The 22,924-nt window shown below is 37.8% G+C and overlaps 1 pseudogene; it reads right to left on the minus strand.

Moving 5' to 3' along the window:
* Nucleotides 1–22,924, minus strand: part of LOC148576299 (uncharacterized) — a 104,110-nt pseudogene that overhangs the window by 22,866 nt on the left and 58,320 nt on the right.

The raw sequence follows: 22,924 nt of genomic DNA on the forward strand, positions 1-22,924 counted from the left end.
TAAAAAGAAAAATCTATTGAAAAAGAAGTAGTACAATGCATAAGATCTTGAGTTATATGATGAGTTACTCTGATTACTTTGATGTGGTGACCTTATCTCTACTTCTGAATGTATGAATTAACTGTGCATGTTTGATATTGAAATTAAGTACATTGGTTCTTGAGGAGCAAGAATTTAGAGAAGTATTATTGATTCTCTGAAATAAGAAGAAGATTGATTCTTGAAACAAAAGAAACAGCAAAAAAATTGAGATAAAAAAAATCAAAAGGAAATGGTCCAAGGCTTTGAGCATCAATGGTTAGGAGGGTCAAAAGTGGTCTAAAGCTCAAAAGAGTGGTTTTCCCTAACCAGATGCTTGTGGTATGAAAGTGTCAAGTAACCCTTGAGATTGAGCGCTTAAAGTCGTGACCCAATGCTGTATAGAGTATGCCTAAGGTTCTGAGTACCACTGTCTGAGAATAAAAGCAAAGAAAAAATCGAACCCAAAAAGTTTCCCTAGTTAAGTGCTTGTGGTGTTCCTATTTCAAGTTAAGCTTGAAGACAAAACACTAAGAGTCACAGCTAGGCTCAAGGTGCAAAGCACCAAAGAAAATAAAAGCTGTGTTCAAGAATCAATTAAAGCCTAAAAAAAAGAATCAATAATATCATCCAAATTCTAATTCTGAAGGACACCAAATTTATGAGCTTCAAAGGATAGTGAGATATCAAACCTATTTAGAAATAGAGTATCATAATTCCCATAAAGTAACTAGACCTGAGCTTCATTGACAACTCTAATCTTGTGTGTTTGCTCTTCCTTGGTCCTATACTGTTTTGGTTGCTTGAGGACAACCAACAATTTAAATTTAGTGTTGTGATGCGTGACATCTTATACCCTTTTTCCAGTTGTTTTTATATTGTTCTTCGTTAGATTTTATTTACTTTTACTTGATTTTAGTGCAAATATCACCTTTGGATTATACTTTGAGTTTTCTTGTGTTCTTATGGTTTTATGTGAAATTGGAGCAGTTTGGAGAAGCCTGGGGCTAGAAAGGAACATGCTGGCAGCTACCCCCTAGGCGCTGAACGCCCACCTGGCGTTCAATGCCAGCAGGGGGGCATAAGGTCAGAAGTATGCTTCCCTCTCTGGCGTTCAGTGCCCAAATCCTGAAGTTGAACACCAGTTGCTTCAGTCCGTTTCATACTCAATTGGACCTCCAAGTGGATTTAGCACTTATTAGTTTATCTTATCTTATCTTTGTAATCTTTATTTTTAAAATAATATCTTTTAGGTTTAGCATTTATTATTAGGTTAGTATTTAAAGGAGAAGATCAGTTAAGTTTAGGATCTTCTCCCCTCTGCAACTTTTCAGAACCCTGTTTTCTTTGTAAAGTTATGAGCAACTAAACTTCCTGGTTAAGGTTAGGAGCTCTGTTTATTTCTATGGATTAAGATTATCACTCTTGTATTTTAATATATGTTTGATTCAATTCTAAGGTGTATTTTCGTTCTTAATCTAATGAAACTGGGTGGAATGGGAGTATGACCCCTTTTTCTACATGGGTTCTTGTGATTCTCGGGAGAGATCGCTTGAACTACAACTTGAGAACACACCTCCTATACGGCTAATCCACAACCTGTTGGGGATAAGCAACATCTATTCAGCTGGCATTTGGGGCGATTAGGGGCTTTGTGGTATAAGCTAGCTTTCTGAAATTCACCCTCGAATCTGAATTGAATAACCACAAGAGTGGCGTTTGATGAGGATTAGATGAGATTAAATGACTAAGGGATTAGGGTTTAATCACTTACAGTTTTCCATAGAATGAATCATTCGTTGTTAAAATAGTTAGTAAGAAGTTTTAATCCGAAAAGATAAACATCTCCAAGACCTTAACTTTTTTCTTATATTGATTTTACACCCATTTCTCATTTCTTTCTTCATTATCTTGTTTTATGCATTTTCAACAACAACTCCTTTTACTGTTTGCCTGACTAAGTCCAACAGGATAGCTATTACTTGCTCAGTCCGACAATCCTTGTGGAATCGATCTTCACTCACCTGAGGTATTACTTGGATGATCCGGTGCACTTGCCGGTTAAGTTGTGTGAGTCCTAATTTCACGCACCAGAGGCCAATCGGAAAAATGTCAGGCCATCCTTGAGATGAGTGATGAGCGGATAATTTATATGCTTTTTGGCATTGTTTTTACATAGTTTTTAGTATGATTTAGTTAGTTTTTAATATATTTTTATTAGTTTTTAAATAAAATCACATTTCTAGACTTTACTATGAGTTTGTGTGTTTTTCTGTGATTTCAGATAATTTCTGGCTGAAATTGAGGGACCTGAGCAAAAATCTGATTCAGAGGCTTAAAAAGGACTGTAGATGCTGTTGGATTCTGACCTCCCTGCACTCAAAATGGATTTTTTGGAGCTACAGAAACCCAATTGGCACACTCTTAGTTGCGTTGGAAAGTAGACATCCAGGGCTTTCCAGCAATATATAATAGTCCATACTTTGCTCAAAGATAAATGACGTAAACTGGCGTTTAACGCCAGTTCCATGTTCCATTCTGGCGTTAAACGCCAGAAACAGGTTACAAGTTGGAGTTAAACGTCCAAAACAGGCGTTTAACTCCAGAAACAGCCTAGGCACATGTAAAGCTCAAGTCTCAGCCCCAGCACACACCAAGTGGGCCCCAGAAGTGGATTTCTGCACTATCTATCATAGTTTACTCATTTTCTGTAAACCTAGGTTACTAGTTTAGTATTTAAACAACTTTTAGAGATTTATTTTTGTATCTCATGACATTTTTAGATCTGAACTTTGTACTCATTGACGGCATGAGTCTATAAACTCCATTGTTGGGGGTGAGGAGCTCTGCTGTGTCTCGATAAATTAATGCAATTACTTCTGTTTTCTATTCAAACACGCTTGTTTCTATCTAAGATGTTCATTCACACTTCAATATGATGGATGTGATGATCCATGACATTCATCACCATTCTCAACTTATGAACACATGACTGACAACCACCTCCGTTCTACCTTCGATTGAATGAGTATCTCTTGGATTCCTTAATCAGAATCTTCGTGGTATAAGCTAGAATCCATTGGCAGCATTCTTGAGAATCCAGAAAGTCTAAACCTTGTCTGTGGTATTCCGAGTAGGATTCAGAGATTGAATGACTGTGACGAGCTTCAAACTCACAAGGGTTGGGCGTAGTGACAGATGCAAAAGGATCAATGGATCCTATTCCAGCATGAGTGAGAACCGACAAATGATTAGCCGTGCGGTGACAGTGCACCTGGACCATTTTCACTGAGAGGACGGATGGTAGCCATTGACAACGGTGATCCACCAACACACAGCTTGTCATAGGAGGAACCTTGCGTGCGTGAAGAAGAAGACAGGGGGAAAGCAGAGATTTAGAAGACAAAGCATCTCCAAAACTCCAACATATTCTCCATTACTGCATAACAAGTACTATTTAATTTATGCTTTTTACTCTTCATAAATATAATCACTCTTATCATTGATTTCCTGACTAAGAATTACAAAATAACCATAGCTTGCTTCAAGCCGACAATCTCCGTGGGATCGACCCTTACTCACGTAAGGTATTACTTGGACGACCCAGTGCACTTGCTGGTTAGTGGTACGAGTTGTGAAAAGTGTGATTTACAATTCGTGCACCAAGTTTTTGGCGCCGTTGCCGGGGATTGTTCGAGTTTGGACAACTGACGGTTTATTTTATTGCTTAGATTAGGAAAAATTTTTCTTTTTTGGTTTAAAGTCTTCTATTATTGTTTTTGGTTAAAATTTTAAAATCCTTATTTTATTTTTCTAAATTATTTTTGAAAATTTTTAGAACCAATAACTTCATGATTTAATCTTCTGTTTGAGTTTAGTTTCATATTTTAAGTTTGGTGTCAATTACATGTTTTTATTTTCCTCTAAATTTTCGAATTTGTGTTCATTGTTCTTTCTTGATCTTCAAGTTGTTCTTGCTATTTTTCTTGTTTGATCTTTAGTTTTTCCTGTGTCTTTTCTTGTTTTTCTTGTGCATTTTCAAATTATCAGCATTCAAAAAAAAATTTATACATTAAATACCTTTATTAAAACACTTTAAATTTATAGCTCAATTGGCTAGAGCAGTGTGCTTATGTTCTTGGTAATTGGGAATTTTTCTTTTAAAACTTTTTCAAAAATAACTTTTCTTTGATTAAATCTTGTGTCAAGTTTTAAGTTTGGTGTTTTCTTGTTAGTTTTTATTTAATTTTCGAAAATTTATTTTTGCTTTTCTAAAAAATTTAAGTTTGGTGTTCTCTTTTTTTATGTTCTTGAGTCCTTTGAGTCTTTGAATTTTTGTTCTTCGTGTTCTTGTGAATCTTCAAGGTGTTCTTGAGTCTTGCTTATGTTTTGATCTTAAAATTTTTATGTTTGGTGTTCCTTGGTGTTTTTCCTCAAAATTTTCGAAAATAAGGAGCATTAGATCTAAAAAATTTTAAGTTGTGTCTTTTTATTGTTTTTCTCTTTCTTCATTAAATTCAAAAATATTTTCCCTTTTTATTCTAATTGATTTTCGAAATTTTCCTTTAAAAATTCAGATTTTCATTTTAAAATTTTTTATTTTATCTTATCTTAGTTTTAAAATTTCAAAATTCAAATCTTTTTCAAAAAAAAAAATCATATCTTTTTCAAAATCTTATCTTATCTTATTTCAAATTTCAAATTTCAACTTCCAAAATTCAAAATTCAAATTTCAAAATTCAAATTTCAAAATTCAAAATTTAAAATTTTTTAATTTAAATTCCGTATCTTCTCTTACCTAGGTTATCTTATCTTTTCTAATCTCAAATCTTAAAATCAATTCTTTTTCATATCTTTTCTTTTTTTATTTATTTTATTTTATTTTCTTATAAGTATCTTTAATTTTAAGACATATCTTTTTCAAAACTTCCTAACCAATTTCTCTCTCTTCATTTTTTTTGAAAATCCTCACCCACAACTTTTTTCAAATCTTTTTAATTAATTAAATTAGTTTTCAATTTTCTTTTATTTCTTTTTCTTCAAATTTTCGAAATTATAGTCAATTTTTCATTTATTTTATTTTATTTTAATTTCGGTTTTCAAAAAAAATATTTTATTTGCAATCCGCATCATCTCCCTTTCTCCATCATGGACCTAAGTGGAAATGAACAGTCCAGAAGGACTCTGGGGTCATATACTAACCCCACTACTACTTCATATGGGAGTAGTATCTGTATACCCTCCATCGGAGTCAATAGTTTTGAGTTGAATCCCCAGCTCATTATCATGGTGCAGCAAAGTTGCCAATATTCCGGTCTTCCACAGGAAGAACCTACAGAGTTTCTGGCACAATTTTTACAAATTGCTGACACAGTATATGATAAGAAAGTAGATCAGGATGTCTACAGATTATTACTGTTTCCATTTTCTGTAAAAGACCAAGCTAAGAGGTGGTTAAATAACCAACCTAAGGCTAGCATAAGGACATGAAAATAGTTGTCAGAAAAATTTCTGAATCAATATTTCCCTCCAAAACGGATGACACAGCTAAGGCTGAACATCCAAGGCTTTAAACAAGGAGATAATGAATCTTTTTATGATTTCTGGGAGAGATACAGAGAGATGCTAAGAAAATGCCCCTCTGAAATATTTTCAAAGTGGGTGCAGTTAGACATCTTCTATTATGGGGTTACAGAGAAAGCTCAGATGTCTTTGGACCACTCAGCTGGTGGATCTATACACATGAGAAAGAAAATTGAAGAAGCTCAAGAGCTCATTGATACAGTTGCCAGAAATCAGCATCTGTACCTAAGTAGTGAGTCTTCCATGAAAGAAGAGGCTAAAACAGTAACTGCTGAACTCAGTCCTGCAGAACAAGTTACTGAATTCAATCAGCAATTAGATTTTCTAACAAAATAGCTAGCCGAATTCAAGGAGATACTATAAGACACAAGAATGGCTAATATGAACATGGAAGTATAGTTGAAGCAAACAAAACAGCAGTTATCAAAATAAATAACAGAAGAGTGCCAAGCAGTTCAATTAAGAAGTGGGAAGATATTAAATACCTCACTTCAAAGCAGCAGGAAGCCAAGAAATGAACAAACTGCTACCCAAAATCCCTCTGAGGACAGTAAAAGCCCAGAGAGGAATAATTCTGGCACTCAAACGCCAGAAAAGGGTGAAGAGCTGGCATTAAACGCCCAACCCATGCTCAGTTCTGGCGTTCAAACGCCACAAACAGGCAAGGAGTTGGCGTCAAACGCCCAATGGAAGCTCAGTTTTGGCGTTCAAACGCCAAAAATAGGTAAGAAGTTGGCGTCCAACGCCAATCCAGCTTCTAACCCTGGCATTCAAACGCCAGTAAGGGATCAGACACACACAAGTGCTGATAGCAACCCCTCTAAAAAGGCTTCTCCAACCACCTCTGTAGGAAATAAACCTGCAACAACTAAGGTTGAGGAATACAAAGCCAAGATGCCTTATCCTCAAAAACTTCGCCAAGAGGAGTAGGATAAGCAATTTGCCCGCTTTGCAGACTATCTCAGGACTCTTGAAATAAAGATTCCGTTTGCAGAGGCACTTGAGCAAATACCCTCTTATGCCAAGTTCATGAAAAAAATCTTGAGTCATAAGAAGGATTGGAGAGAAACTGAAATAGTTCTCCTCACTGAAGAATGCAGTGCAGTCATTTTGAAAAGCTTCCCAGAAAAGCTTAAAGATCCCAGGAGCTTTATGATACCATGCATATTAGAGGGTAATTGCACCAAGACAACTTTATGTGATCTTGGGGCAAGCATCAACCTAATACCTGCATCCATGGTGCACGAAATTGTGATCATCAACAATGGCGCCAAAGACTTGGAGCTCTCAAACGTGAATCACACTTTGTCACAATTCCGCACAACTAACCAGCAAGTGCACTGGGTCGTCCAAGTAATACCTTACGTGAGTAAGGGTCGATCCCACGGAGACTGTCGGCTTGAAGCAAGCTATGGTCATCTTGTAAATCTCAGTTAGGCAGATTCAAATGGTTATGGAGAACTGATAATTAAAGATAAATAAAACATAAAATAAAGATAGAGATAGAGATACTTATGTAATTCATTGGTAGGAATTTCAGATAAGCGTATGAAGATGCTTTGTTCCACCTGAACCTCTGCTTTCCTATTGCCTTCTTCCAATCATTCATACTCCTTTCCATGGAAAGCTTTATGTTGGGCATCACCGTTGTCAATGGCTACCTCCCGTCCTCTTAGTGAAAATGTTCTACGCACGCTGTCACCGCACGGCTAATCATCTGTCGGTTCTCGATCATGTTGGAATAGGATCCATTGATCCTTTTGCGTCTGTCACACGCCCAACACTCGCGAGTTTGAAGCTCGTCACAGTCATCCCTTCCCAGATCCTACTCAGAATACCACAGACAAGGTTTAGATGTTCCGGATCTCAGGAATGGCTGCCAATAATTCTAGCCTATACCACGAAGGTTCTAATCTTAGATTAGAAACCCAAGTGATACACATCCAAGCTTGTTTGCATGTAGAACGGAAGTGGTTGTCAGGCACGCGTTCATAGGTGAGAATGGTGATGAGTGTCACATAATCATCACATTCATCATGTTCTTGGGTGCGAATGAATATCTTGGAGAAGAAATAGACTTGAGTTGAATAGAAAAACAATAGTACTTTGCATTAATTCATGAAGAACAGCAGAGCTCCACACCTTAATCTATGGTGTGTAGAAACTCCACCGTTGAAAATACATAAGAATAAAAGGGTCTAGGCATGGCCGTGAGGCCAGCCCCCAAACGTGAAAAGGTCTATCAAAATCTGATCAAGTGTATCAAAGTCTTCTTTTAAATACAATAGCAAAAGGTCCTATTTATAGAAAACTAGTAGCCTAGGGTTACAAAAATAGGTAATTAATGCAGAAATATTCTTCTGGGCCCACTTGGTGTGTGCTTGGGCTGAGCATTGAAGCTTTCATGTGTAGAGACTTTTCTTGGAGTTAAATGCTAGCTTTTGTGCCAGTTTGGGTGTTTAACTCCAGCTTTTGTGCCAGTTCTGGCGTTTTGATGCCAGAATTCTCAAGCTGACTTGGAACGCCAGTTTGGGCCATCAAATCTTTAGCAAAGTATGGACTATTATATATTGATGGAAAGCCCAGAATGTCTACTTTCCAACGCAATTGAGAGCGTTCCAATTGGGCTTCTGTAGCTCTAGAAAATCTACTTCGAGTGCAGGGAGGTCAGAATCCAACAGCATCTGCAGTCCTTTTTCAGCCTCTGAATCAGATTTTTGCTCAGGTCCCTCAATTTTAGCCAGAAAATACCTAAAATCACAGAAAAACACAAAAACTCATAGTAAAGTCCAGAATTGTGATTTTTATTTAAAAACTAATAAAAACATAATAAAAACTAACTAAAATATACTAAAAATATACTAAAAATAATACCAAAAAGCGTATAAATTATCCGCTCATCAATCCAATATCAGAAAGCTTGGTTTCATTAAAGAAGTCAAACCAACCCGGATATGTCTCCAACTTGCTGATGGCTCCATTAAATACCCATCAGGCGTGATTGAAGACATGATTGTCAGGGTTGGGCCATTCGCCTTTTCCACTGACTTTGTAGTGCTGAAAATAGAGGAGCACAAGAGTGCTACTCTCATTCTTGGAAGACCTTTCCTAGCAACTGGACGAACTCTCATTGATGTCCAAAAGGGGAAAGTAACCCTGAGAGTCAATGAGGATGAGTTTAAGTTGAATGCTATCAAAGCCATGCAGCATCCAAACACACCAAAAGACTGCATGAAAGTTGATCTTATTGACTCTCTGGTAGAGGAGATTAACATGGCTGAGAGTCTCGAATCATTGCTGGAAGACATCTTTAAAGATGTTCATCCTGATCTGGAGGATTCAGAGGAATTGAAAGAGCCTCTGAGACTTTCTCAGGAAGAGGAAAAACCTCCTAAACCCGAGCTCAAACCATTACCACCATCCCTGAAATATGCATTTCTGGGAGAAGGTGACACTTTTCTGGTGATCATAAGCTCTGCTTTAAATCCACTGGAAGAGGAAGCACTATTTCAAGTGCTAAGGACACACAAGACAGCTCTTGGGTGGTCCATAAGTGACCTTAAGGGCATAAGCCCAGCTAGATGCATGCACAAGATCCTATTGGAGGATGATGCTAAGCCAGTGGTTCAACCACAGAGGCGGCTAAATCCAGTCATGAAGGAGGTGGTGCAGAAAGAGGTCACCAAGTTACTGGAGGCTGGGATTATTTATCCCATTTTTGACAGCCCCTGGGTGAGCCCTGTCCAAGTTGTCCGCAAAAAGGGAGGCATGATAGTGATTCATAATGAAAAAAATGAACTGGTTCCTACAAGAACAGTTACAGGGTGGCGCATGTGTATTGACTACAGAAGGCTCAATACAGCCACCAGAAAGGATCATTTTCCTTTACCATTCATAGACCAGATACTAGAAAGACTAGCAGGTCATGATTATTACTGCTTTTTGGATGGCTATTCAGGCTACAACCAAATTACAGTAGATCCCCAGGATCAAGATAAAACAGCATTCACATATCCATCTGGAGTATTTGCCTACAGAAGGATGCCATTTGGGCTATGTAATGCACCTGCAACCTTTCAGAGATGCATGCTCTCTATTTTCTTTGATATGGTGGAAAAATTTCTGGAAGTCTTCATGGATGACTTCTCAGTATATGGAGACTCATTCAGCTCCTGTCTTGATCACCTAACACTGGTTATGAAAAAATGCCAAGAGACTAACCTGGTTTTAAACTGGGAAAAATGTCACTTTATGGTGACTGAAGGGATTGTCCTTGGGCACAAGATTTAGAACAAGGAAATATAGGTGGATCAAGCTAAGGTAGATGTAATTGAAAAATTACCACCACCTGCCAATGTTAAGGCAATCAGAAGCTTTCTGGGGCATGCAGGATTCTATAGGAGGTTTATAAAGGATTTTTCAAAAATTACAAAACCCCTGAGCAACCTGCTAGCTGCTGACACGCCATTTGTGTTTGACATAGAGTGTCTGCAGGCGTTTGAAACCGTGAAAGCTAAGCTGGTCACAGCACCAGTTATTTCTGCACCAGACTGGACATTACCATTCGAATTAATGTGTGATGCCAGTGACCATGCCATTGGTGCAGTATTGGGGCAGAGGCATGACAAGCTTCTACGTGTCATTTATTATGCTAGCCATGTTTTAAATGATGCCCAGAAAAATTACACAACCACAGAAAAAGAATTACTTGCAGTGGTTTATGCCATTGACAAGTTTAGATCATACTTAGTAGGATCAAAAGTGATTGTGTACACTGACCATGCCGCTCTTAAATATCTACTTACAAAGTAGGATTCAAAACCCAGGCTCATAAGATGGGTGTTGCTTCTGCAAGAGTTTGATATAGAAATAAGAGACAGAAAACCAAGTGGCTGATCATCTGTCCCGGATAGAGCCAGTAGAAGGGGTGTCCTTTCCCTCTATTGAGATCTCTGAAACCTTTCCGGATGAGCATTTGTTCGCCATTCAGGAAACACCATGGTTTGCAGACATTGCAAACTATAAAGCTGCAAGGTTCATACCTAAGGAGTATAGCAGGCAACAAAAGAAAAAAGTAATTACTGATGCAAAGTACTACTTGTGGGATGAACCCTATCTCTTTAAGAGATATGCAGACGGAATAATCCGAAGGTGTGTGCCTAGAGAAGAAGCACAGAAGATCTTATGGCATTGCCATGGGTCATAATATGGAGGCCACTTCGGAGGTGAGCGAACAGCCACCAAGGTCCTCTAATGTGGCTTCTACTGGCCTACCCTCTATAGAGATTCTCGAGAGTTTGTACGTAACTGTGACAGCTGCCAGAGAGCTGGTAATCTGCCTCATGGTTACGCCATGCCTCAACAAGGAATCTTGGAGATTGAGTTGTTTGATGCATGGGTTATTGACTTCATGGGGCCTTTCCCACCATCATACTCAAACACTTATATTCTGGTTGCAGTCGATTATGTATTCAAATGGGTAGAGGCCATTGCCACACCCACTAATGATACTAAGACAGTGCTGAAGTTCCTCCATAAACATATCTTCAGCAGGTTTGGTGTCCCTAGAGCACTAATTAGTGATGGGGGCACTCACTTCTGCAATAAACAACTTTACTCTGCTATGGTCCGGTAAGGAATTAGTCACAAGGTGGCAACTCCATATCATCCACAGACAAACGGGCAAGTTGAAGTCTCTAATAGAGAACTAAAAAGAATCCTGGAATGGACTGTAAGTACCCGTAGAAAGGATTGGGCGAGAAGCTTGGATGATGCTCTGTGGGCTTACAGAACAGCATTCAAGACTCTTATAGGGACCTCTCCATACCAGCTTGTGTATGGTAAGGCCTGTCATCTGCCCGTGAAACTGGAGCATAAGGCCTACTGGGCAACCAGATTCCTAAACTTTGATGCCAAATTAGCTGGAGAAAAAAGATTGCTCCAGCTGAATGAGCTAGAGGAATTTAGACTCACTGCTTTCGAAAATGCCAAGCTTTACAAAGAGAAAGCAAAAAGGTGGCATAACAGAAAGCTGTCATCTAGAGTCTTTGAACTAGGACAGAAGGTTCTGCTGTTTAACTCTAGGCTCAGGCTATTCCCCGGGAAACTGAAATCTCGGTGGAGGGGACCATATGTGATTACAAGTGTGTCACATATGGCTATGTGGAGCTTCAAGACATTGATTCTAATAAGAAGTTCATTGTTAATGGACAGAGAATCAAGCATTATCTTGAAGGCAATGTTGAGTAAGAGTGCTCAAGGCTGAGGCTAGATTAAAAGCTTAGCAAGGTCCAGCTAAAGGCAATATAGAAGCGCTTGTTGGGAGGCAACCCAATGTTATTTAACTATATCTATTTAGTTTCCATTGCTATTTTATATTTTCTATAGGTTGATGATCATGTGAAGTTACAAAAACTACTGAAAAATAGCATTAAAAACAGCTCACCCTGGAGGAAGAGCTTACTGGTGTTTAAACACCAGTAAGAAGCAACAAGCTGGCGTTTAACGCCAGAAAGAAGCAACAAGCAGGCGTTTAACGCCAGAAAGAAGCATCAAGCTGGCATTAAACGCCAGAAACAAGCACCAGACTGGTGTTTAACGCCAGAACAGAGCATGGAATTGGCATTAAACGCCAGAAACAAGCAGCAAGCTGGCGTTTAACGCCAGACATGCATTTTAAGGGCGTTTTGCACGCCTAAATGGAGCAGGGATGCTAAGTGCTTGACCCCGCTGGATCTGTGGACCCCACAGGATCCCCACCTACGTCACCATTCAAATTCAAACCATTTTTCTCCCAAACCCACCCATTCACACACCTCCATCTCCTCCATCTTCTCCACTTCTTTCTTCTTTTGCTCGAGGACAAGCAAACCTTTTAAGTTTGGTGTGGTAAAAGCATTGCTTTTTATTTTTCCATAACCATTTATGGCACCTAAGGCCGGAGAAACCTCTAGAAGGAGGAAAGGGAAGGCAAAAGCTTCCACCTCCGAGTCATAGGAGATGGAGAGATTCATCTCAAGGGTCTATAATTCAGTGGTAGAGCAATTGACTGCAGATCAAAGAGCTATGAGGGAAGAGCAACAAAGGCAAGGAAGAGACATAGAGGAACTCAAGAACACCATTGGTTCTTCAACAAGAGGAAGACGCCACCCTCTCTAAGGTGGACCCGTTCCTTAATCTCCTTGTTCTTATTTTTCTGTTTTTCGTTTACTATGCTTCATGTTTAAATTATGTTTGTGTCTTTACTATATGATTATTAGTGTCTGAATGTCTATGTCTTAAAGCTATGAATTTCCTATGAATCCATCACCTCTCTTAAATGAAAAATGTTTTAAAAACAAAAGAACAAGAAGTACATGGTTTCGAATTCATCCTTGAAATTAGTTTAATTAATTTGATGTGGTGACAATACTTTTTGTTTTCTGAATGAATGCTTGAACAGTGCATATGTCTTTTGATATTGAGGTTTATGAATGTTAAATATGTTGTCTCTTGAAAGAATGATGAAAAGGAGAAATGTTATTTGATAATTTGAAAAATCATAAAAATGATTCTTGAAGCAAGAAAAAGCAGTGAAGAACAAAGCTTGCAGAAAAAAAAAATAAATGCGAAAAAAATTAGAAAGAAAAAAAAAGCAAGCAGAAAAAGCTAATAGCCCTTAAAACCAGCAAGGGTAATAAAAGGGATCCAAGGCTTTGAGCATCAGTGGATAGGAGGGCCTAAAGGAATAAAATCCTGGCCTAAGCGGCTAAACCAAGCTGTCCCTAACCATGTGCTTGTGGCGTGAAGGTGTCAAGTGAAAACTTGAGACTGAGCGGTTAAAGTCGAGGTCCAAAGCAAAATCAGAGTGTGCTTAAGAACCCTGGACACCTCTAATTGGGGACTCTAGCAAAGCTGAGTCACAATCTGAAAAGGTTCACCCAGTTATGTGTCTGAGGCATTTATGTATCCGGTGGTAATACTGGAAAACAAAGTGCTTAGGGCCACGGCCAAGACTCATAAATTAGCTATGTTCAAGAATCAACATACTGAACTAGAAGAATCAATAACACTATCTGAATTCTAAGTTCCTATAGATTCCAATCATTCTGAACTTCAAAGGATAAAGTGAGATGCCAAAACTATTCAAGAGGCAAAAAGCTACAAGTCCCGCTCATCTGATTGGAGCTAAGTTTCATTGATATTTTGGAATTAATAGTGTATTCTCTTCTTTTTATCCTATTTGATTTTTAGTTGCTTGGGGACAAGCAACAATTTAAGTTTGGTGTTGTGATGAGCGGATAATTTATACGCTTTTTGGCATTGTTTTTACATAGTTTTTAGTATGAATTAGTTAGTTTTAATATATTTTTATTAGTTTTTAAATAAAAATCACATTTCTAGACTTTAATATGAGTTTGTGTGTTTTTTCTGTGATTTCAGATAATTTCTGGCTGAAATTGAGGGACCTGAGCAAAAATCTGATTCAGAGGCTGAAAAAGGACTGTAGATGCTGTTGGATTCTGACCTCCTTGCACTCAAAATGGATTTTCTGGAGCTACAGAAACCTAATTGGCGCGCTCTCAGTTGCGTTGGAAAGTAGACATCCAGGGCTTTCCAACAATATATAATAGTCCATACTTTACTCAAAGATAAATGACGTAAACTGGCGTTAAACGCCAGTTACATGTTCCATTTTGGCGTTAAACGCCAGAAACAGGTTACAAGTTGGAGTTAAACGCCCAAAACAGGTTACAACCTGGTGTTTAACTCCAGAAACAGCCTAGGCACGTGTAAAGCTCAAGTCTCAGCCACAGCACACACCAAGTGGGCCCCAGAAGTGGATTTCTGCACTATCTATCATAGTTTACTCATTTTCTGTAAACCTAGGTTACTAGTTTAGTATTTAAACAACTTTTAGAGATTTATTTTTGTATATCATGACATTTTTAGATCTGAACTTTGTACTCCTTGACGGCATGAGTCTATAAACTCCATTGTTGGGGGTGAGGAGCTCTACTGTGTCTCGATGAATTAATGCAATTACTTCTGTTTTCGATTCAAACACGCTTGTTTCTATCTAAGATGTTCATTCACACTTCAATATGATGGATGTGATGATCCGTGACATTCATCACCATTCTCAACTTATGAATGTGTGACTGACAACCACCTCCGTTCTACCTTCGATTGAATGAGTAACTCTTGGATTCCTTAATCAGAATCTTCGTGGTATAAGCTAGAATCCATTGGCAGCATTCTTGAGAATCCGGAAAGTCTAAACCTTGTCTGTGGTATTCCAAGTAGGATTCAGGGATTGAATGACTGTGACGAGCTTCAAACTCACAAGGGTTGGGCGTAGTGACAGACGCAAAAGGATCAATGGATCCTATTCCAGCATGAGTGAGAACCGACAGATGATTAGCCGTGCGGTGACAGCGCACCTGGACCATTTTCACTGAGAGGACGGATGGTAGCCATTGACAACGGTGATCCACCAACACACAGCTTGCCATAGAAGGAACCTTGCGTGCGTGAAGAAGAAGACAGGAGGAAAGCAGAGATTCAGTAGACAAAGTGTTCACACCCTGGGCCGAGCTATCCGACCCAAGATGTTCAGTGACAAAGCGACCGACCTCTTCAGGCTAGGCTATCCAACCTCTTCTCAAAGAGGTCGGTCAAATCGACAGGAAAGCCCAATAAAGGGCCCAAATAGAGGACCACAACCCAAATCCATAGGCCGTCCAAGCCTATAGAGATAAGGGCGGTTCCCTTGAAGATAAGCTGACCTCAACTCAAAGATAAAGATAAGATAAGATAACTAACTTATCTTATCTAGAAAGGTCACTCTACAACCACTATAAATACACTGGAGCACCCAGGTATAACTCATACTCTGATTCTACAATAAACCTGCTTAATACCCGTGCTAACTTAAGCATCAGAGTCTCTTGCAGGTACCCCCCACCCTCCGGTGACCAAGGATCAGAAGTGCAGCCAGTCCAACAAGTCGGACACAACAGCTCTGGTCGCCACCAGCCAGCCGGACACGTCATCTCCGACCAGCACAGAAGATCTCATCCGAGATCGGCCTACAGTTTCACGTAACCCTCGGAACATTAGCGCCGTTGCCGGAGAACATGGAAGTCATCCCATCCCCATGGCGGACGACCATGACAACGACCACAATTCAGATCTAGAGGACAAAACGCCATACAAAAATGCGGACGCTACACCAAAAGATACTCCAGAATCTAACGGAGACAAAAACTCATCAAATCCAGGAGTAATAGAAGCACTTCAAAATCGTTTAAAGCAACTTGAAAAAGAAAGCCATCATCAACGAGAAGTTGGCAAGGATCTACAAAGAAAGGTAAGGCGACGTCGAGAGCTAGAAGATAAAATCCTACAACTCGAAGCCGATCTCAAAGCAAAGGCTACCCGGACCACCCCTGAGGACAATTCACGCAAAGATCAAGATCCATTCACTAGGGACATGATGAAAACTAAAATTCCTAAGGACTTCAAACTCCTGGATATGACTCTGTATGATGACACTACAGATCCCAACCATCACCTCAGCAACTTCAGAAGCAGAATGTACCTCACCGACGCCTCGGACGATGTTCGCTGCAAAGCTTTTCCAATGACCCTCACGAAGACAGCAATTAGATGGTTTGACAACTTACCTCCTAAGTCCATCTCAAGCTTTGACGACCTAGCCAAAAAATTCCTGACCAGATTCTCCATCCAAAAAGACAAGGCCAAGCACGCCCCCAGTCTACTAGGAATCAGGCAAGAAGATCGGGAAAGTCTTCGCAACTACATGGAGAGATTCAACAAAACATGCCTAGACATACAAAGCTTGCCAACAGAGGCCGCCATCATGGGCCTCATCAATGGCCTACGAGAAGGACCTTTCAGCCAATCTATATCGAAGAAATATCCCACATCTCTGGATGAGGTGCAGGAGCGAGCGGAAAAATATATTAACATGGAAGAAAACTCTCGGTTGGGAGAAACCTCAAAATCCGGATTCTCCTACCGAGACAAAGATAAAGAATCCAAAAAGAAGGAAGATCGACAAGGGGAGAAAATTAAAAAATATCATAATTACACCCCTCTTAGGGTATCCCTGGTAGATGTCTACAAAGAAGTCTGCCATACGGAAAAGATACCCCCAGCTCGACCGCTCAAAGGCAAAAGAGGAGGAGGAAATCGGAACGAATACTGTGAATATCATCGAGTCCGAGAGCATTCCACCAATGAATGCTTCGACTTAAAAAACATCATAGAAAAATTAGTAAGAGAAGGAAAACTAGATCGATTTCTGGCTGATGGGAAGCAGAAGCTGGTGAATTAAAAATTTATTAAAATGGTTACGTGGCAAGTATAGTTCTTAACTCACCGAAAATCTGCCTATCAATTTAGAAGTATGTCACAGAGAGTTTAAATTAAAATTACTGGGAGTTTTAAGTCCCAGGTCGTCTCCTAACGAGTTACAGAAAAGTGTGCTGTTTTATTAATCAGATGTTCCAAGAAGTTGAGCTAAGTAGATTGGAATTTAAATTGAGGAATTTCAAATAATATAAATAAAAGCCTTGACTGGGAATTGATTAGTTAGAATCTCTATCATTGATGGAGTGATTTTTAAGATTGATTTATAATTAACGGTTACTCTGTTTGGTTATCCTTTACTAGGTAAAGGAAAGTCAAACAAGTTGGACTGCCAAATCTATTCACGAGTTACAACTCACTTAGTTCAAAGGGATTGGCGTTGGTGACAGGATAGCAATCCAACATTTAACCCAACTATAAAATTCTCCTTCAATCCTTCCAACTCAAGAATTCCTTTTAATCAACTCCCTATCAAGTAATGAAACTACTTACGCATTGTAAATAAAGAATCCATGGCATATAAAAGGGGATTAAAAGAAGACATGATTATTGGAATTGAAATTGAATTAAAGAGAAATAACCCTTGCATTAATTAATCATAAAAGTATTTGAATGACAAAATTGAACATAACAAAGAACATGGAAGAATAAAACCAAGTTAAGAGAATAAACTAGAATGATGAGGTCTTGATGAGGAAATAACTCTTCTCACTGTTCCAATACTAAGACCAATTGAAAATTAAAATCCTAAAAACTAGAGAGAAAAACCTAAGAGAGTGAAAAACTAGATCTAAAAACTATTGAATGAATGTGTCTGTTGTTTCTGCATATTCTCTAACTCTAGTCTGCTGTTTCGGGCCGAAAAATGGGCCGAAATAAGGTCCAAAATCGCCCCCATCGAATTCTACAGATTATGCAGATCGCACATGTCACGCGATCGCGTCGTCCATGCGGACGCGTCGCTTGCGCTTTTTCCTTTCCACGCGTTCGCGTCGTCTATGCTACCGCGTCGCTTGCGCTTTCCAATCCGCGCGGCCGCGCAAGCCATGTGGCCGCGTCACTGCGAATTGTGCTCCTTCGCGCGGTCGTGTGAGCCATGCGACCGCGTCACTTCTCGCTGGTTATCTCCTCAAATTCTTGTGTTCCTTCTATTTTTGCTAGCTTCCTCTCCAATCTCCTTCTCGTTCATGCCCTATAAGGCCTGAAACACTTGACACACAGATCACGGCATCGAATGGAATAAAGGAGAATTAAAAGTAAATAATTAAAGTCTCTAGGAAGCAATTTTCAAATATGTACTGAATTTAGGAAGGAAATCTAAATGCATGCTAAATTGATGAATAAGTGGGCAAGGATCATGACAAAACCACACAATTAAACACAATATAAACCATAAAATAGTGGTTTATCAACCTCCCCACACTTAAACATTAGCATGTCCTCATGCTAAATTGAAGGAGACAAGGAAATAAGTATGAACATACAGAAACTCATGAAATGCAATGCAATCCTACGTATATAAATAAATGCAACTATATGATTACTGTCCACTTAATCAAAAGTAAATAAGCCTTTCAAAACAGTTACAAATCAAATTCCACTAATTCTATCATTATACAATAAAACCGATAAAAGTGCAAGAAGATAGCTTATGAAAGCAGGAAACATGAAAATTCAAGCATTGAACCCTCACTGATAATGTATGTACGCTCTAATCTCTAGTGTATAGGGTAATCACTCAATTCTTTTCTAGTCATGTTTTCTAACTTTTCTTTTTCTCTTAACCAATCAACAACAGTTAATATACCAATGCAAATATCATGAGGTCTTTTCAGGGTTGTAATGGGGCCAAGGTGCAGGTAAGGATATACATATGGCTAAGTGAGCTTTATAAATTGAATCTTTAATTAACCTAAGCTCTCACCTAATATACATATATTCTATATACTTTTAAATTCATGCTTAGCTACCCATAATTCCCTTTCTTAACCCATACTCATGTTTCAACTTTGTATTTTAATTCTATCATATGTGCATTGATCTTTGAATTCTGAATTTAACATTGGGGTAATTTTGTCCCCTTATTTATTATTTTTTTTGAATAAATAAAGCTTATCAACGCACATAGATTTTTGATTCTTATAGTTTCACATGAATAAGTATCCAAATTCCCTTTAAATTTTCATGACACATCCCCTTAACAACTTTTGTTTCCACAATTTCCCATACTTAACTAGTACACACAATTCTATCTTAAGCTAACCAAAGATTCAATTTGGAATATGCAATTGTTTTTTTCAGCTTAAGGTTAGTAATGTGGTAAAATATAGAACAAATGGGGTTTTAAAGGCTCAAAGTGGTTAACAAGGGTAATTGAAAAGGGTAGGCTTGATTTGGATAAGTGAGTTTAAACAAATAATGGCCTCAATCATGTGCAAGCATGTAAATATAATAAATATAATAAATATTGGACATATAAGATAAAACAAAATATAGATTACAATCATAGAGAAGTAAACACACAAGAATAAAATGATTATGGTTAAATAGTGTAATGATGAGCGGATAATTTATACGCTTTTTGGCATTGTTTTTAGTAGAATCTAGTTACTTTTAGGGATGTTTTCATTAGTTTTTATGTTAAATTCACATTTCTGGACTTTACTATGAGTTTGTGTGTTTTTCTGTGATTTCAGGTATTTTCTAGCTGAAATTGAGGGACTTGAGCAAAAATCAGATTCAGAGGTTGAAGAAGGACTGCTGATGCTGTTGGATTCTGACCTCCCTGCACTCAAAGTGGATTTTCTGGAGCTACAAAACTCAAAATGGCGCACTTCCAATTGCGTTGGAAAGTAGACATCCAGGGCTTTCCAGCAATGTATAATAGTTTATACTTTGGCCGAGTTTAGATGATGTAAAAGGGCGTTGAACACCAGTTCTACGCTGCTGTCTGGAGTTAAACGCCAGAAACAAGTCACAAACCAGAGTTGAACGCCAGAAATACGTTACAACCTGGCGTTCAACTCCAGAAAGAGCCTCTGCACGTGTAACATTCAAGCTCAGCCCAAGCACACACCAAGTGGGCCCCGGAAGTGGATTTATGCATCAATTACTTACTTCTGTAAACCCTAGTAACTAGTTTAGTATAAATAGGACTTTTTACTATTGTATTAGATATCTTTGATCAGTTGTATGCTATCTTAGATCACATTTTGGGGGGTTGGCCATTCGGCCATGCCTGGACCTTTCACTTATGTATTTTTAACGGTAGAGTTTCTACACTCCATAGATTAAGGTGTGGAGCTCTGCTGTTCCTCAAAGATTAATGCAAAGTACTACTGTTTTCTATTCAATTCATCTTATTTCACTTCTAAGATATTCATTCGTACTTCAACCTGAATGTGATGAACGTGACAATCATCATCATTCCCTATGAACGCATGCCTGACAACCACTTCCGTTCTACCTTAGACTGAATGAGTGTCTCTTAGATCTCTTAATCGGAATCTTAGTGGTGTAAGCTAGAATGATGGCGGCATTCAAGAGAATCCGAAAAGTCTAAACCTTGTTTGTGGTATTCCGAGTAGGATTCAATGATTGAATGACTGTGACGAGCTTCAAACTCGCGAGTGCTGGGCGTAGTGACAGACACAAAAGGAGGGCGAATCCTATTCCAGCATGATCGGAAACCTCAGATGATTAGCCGTGCCGTGACAGGGCATCTTGGACCATTTTCACAAGAGGAGGGGATGTAGCCACTGACAACGGTGATGCCTTTGCATAAAGCCAGCCATAGAAAGGAGTAAGATTGATTGGATGAAGACAGCAGGAAAGCGGAGGTTCAGAGGAACGATTGCATCTCCATACGCTTATCTGAAATTCTCACCAATTATTTACATAAGTATTTCTATCCTTCTTTTATTACTACATTTCGAAAACTACATAACTATTTTATATCCGCCTGACTGAGATTTACAAGGTGACCATAGCTTGCTTCATACCAACAATCTCCGTGGGATTCGACCCTTACTCATGTAAGGTATTACTTGGACGACCCAGTGCACTTGCTGGTTAGTTATGCGAAGTTGTGAAGATATTCACAACATGAGTAACAATTTCGCATACCAAGTTTTTGGCGCCGTTGCCGGAGATTGTTCGTGTTTGGACAACTGACGGTTCATCTTGTTGCTCAGATTAGGTAATTTTCTTTTTGTTTTGTTTTCAAAAATTTTTCAAAAATCTTTCAAAAATTTTTCTTTTGTTTTCGAAAAAAAAAATAATAATAAAAATATTTTTAAAAATATATTTTTCTTCAGAATTTTTAAAAATGAATTCTAGTGTTTCATAAAGCATGTTGAAGCCTGGTTGGCTGTAAAGCCACGACTGTAGGGCATGTTAGGCATGTCATGTCTGAGTTACATACAAAAGCTTGGCTGGCTATTAAGCCATGCCTGACCCTTTGATTGGAGCTTTAGTTTAAAGAGCATAAGATTCCTGGAATTCATATTAAAAATTTTGGAATCCTTATTTTTGTTTTTCAAATAATTTTCGAAAAAATACAAAAAAAAATTAGAAAATCATAAAAATCAAAAATATTTTGTGTGTTTCTTGTTTGAGTCTCGAGTCATGTTATAAGTTTAGTGTCAATTGCATGTGTATCTTGCATTTTTTTTCGAAAATTTCATGCATTCATGGTGTTCTTCATGATCTTCAAGTTGTTCTTGGTAAATCTTCTTGTTTGATCTTTGCATTTGCATGTTTTATGTCTTTTCTTGTTTTTCATATGCATTAATTCTTAGTGTCTAAGCATTAAAGAATTCTAAGTTTTGTGTCTTGCATGTTTTCTTTGCATTAAAAATTTTTCAAAAATGTGTTCTTGATGTTCATCATGATCTTCATAATGTTCTTGGTGTTCATCTTGACATTCATAGCATTCTTGCATGCATTCATTGTTTTGATCCATAACTTTCATGCATTGCATCATTTTTGTTGTTTTTCTCTCTCATCATAAAAATTCAAAAATCAAAAAATATCTTTCCCTTTTTTTCTCATAAATTCGAAAATTAGATTTGACTTTTTCAAAAATTTTTAAAACTTAGTTGTTTCTTATGAGTCAATTCAAATTTTCAATTTAAAAATCTTATCTTTTTCAAAATCAAATCTTTTTCAATTTTTTTAGTTATTTTCGAAAATTATAAAAATATTTTTCAAAAATCTTTTTCTTATTTTTATATCAAATTTTCGAAAATAACAATAACAATTAATGTTTTGATTCAAAAATTTTAAGTTTGTTACTTGCTTGTTAAGAAAGATTCAAACTTTAAGTTCTAGAATCATATCTTGTGATTTCTTGTGAATCAAGTCATTAATTGTGATTTTAAAAATCAAATCTTTTTCAAAACCAATTTCAATCATATGTTTTCAAAAATATCTTCTTATCTTATCTTTTTCAAAAATTTGATTTCAAAATACCTTTTCTAACCTCCTAACTTCTTATCTTTTCAAAATTTGTTTCAACTAACTAACTAACTTTTTGTTTGTTTCTTATCTTTTTCAAAACCACCTAACTAACTCTCTCTCTAATTTTCGAAAATATCTCCCCCCTTTTTCAAAATTTCTTTTAATTAACTAATTATTTTAATTTTTGATTTTTATTTTCGAAAATTTCTAACCTTTTTCAAAAACTATTTTCAAAAATTCTCTCCCTCTCTCATCTTATTCTATCTATTTATTCATCTACTAACATCTCTCCCTCACATCACTCACCAAATTCGAACCCCCTCTTCTATCCGTGTTCGAATTTTTTTTCTTCTCTTCTTTTTCTACTAACAATAAGGAACCTCTTTACTGTGACATAGAGGATTCCTCTTCTTTTCTTTTTCTCTTCTCTTTCTTATGAGCAGGGACAGAGAAAAAGACATTCTTGTTGAAGCTGATCCAGAACCTG

This window comes from Arachis ipaensis, chromosome B1, assembly GCF_059453495.1.
Source record: "Arachis ipaensis isolate K30076 ecotype BB chromosome B1, ASM5945349v1, whole genome shotgun sequence".
Classification (NCBI taxonomy): Eukaryota; Viridiplantae; Streptophyta; class Magnoliopsida; order Fabales; family Fabaceae; genus Arachis; species Arachis ipaensis.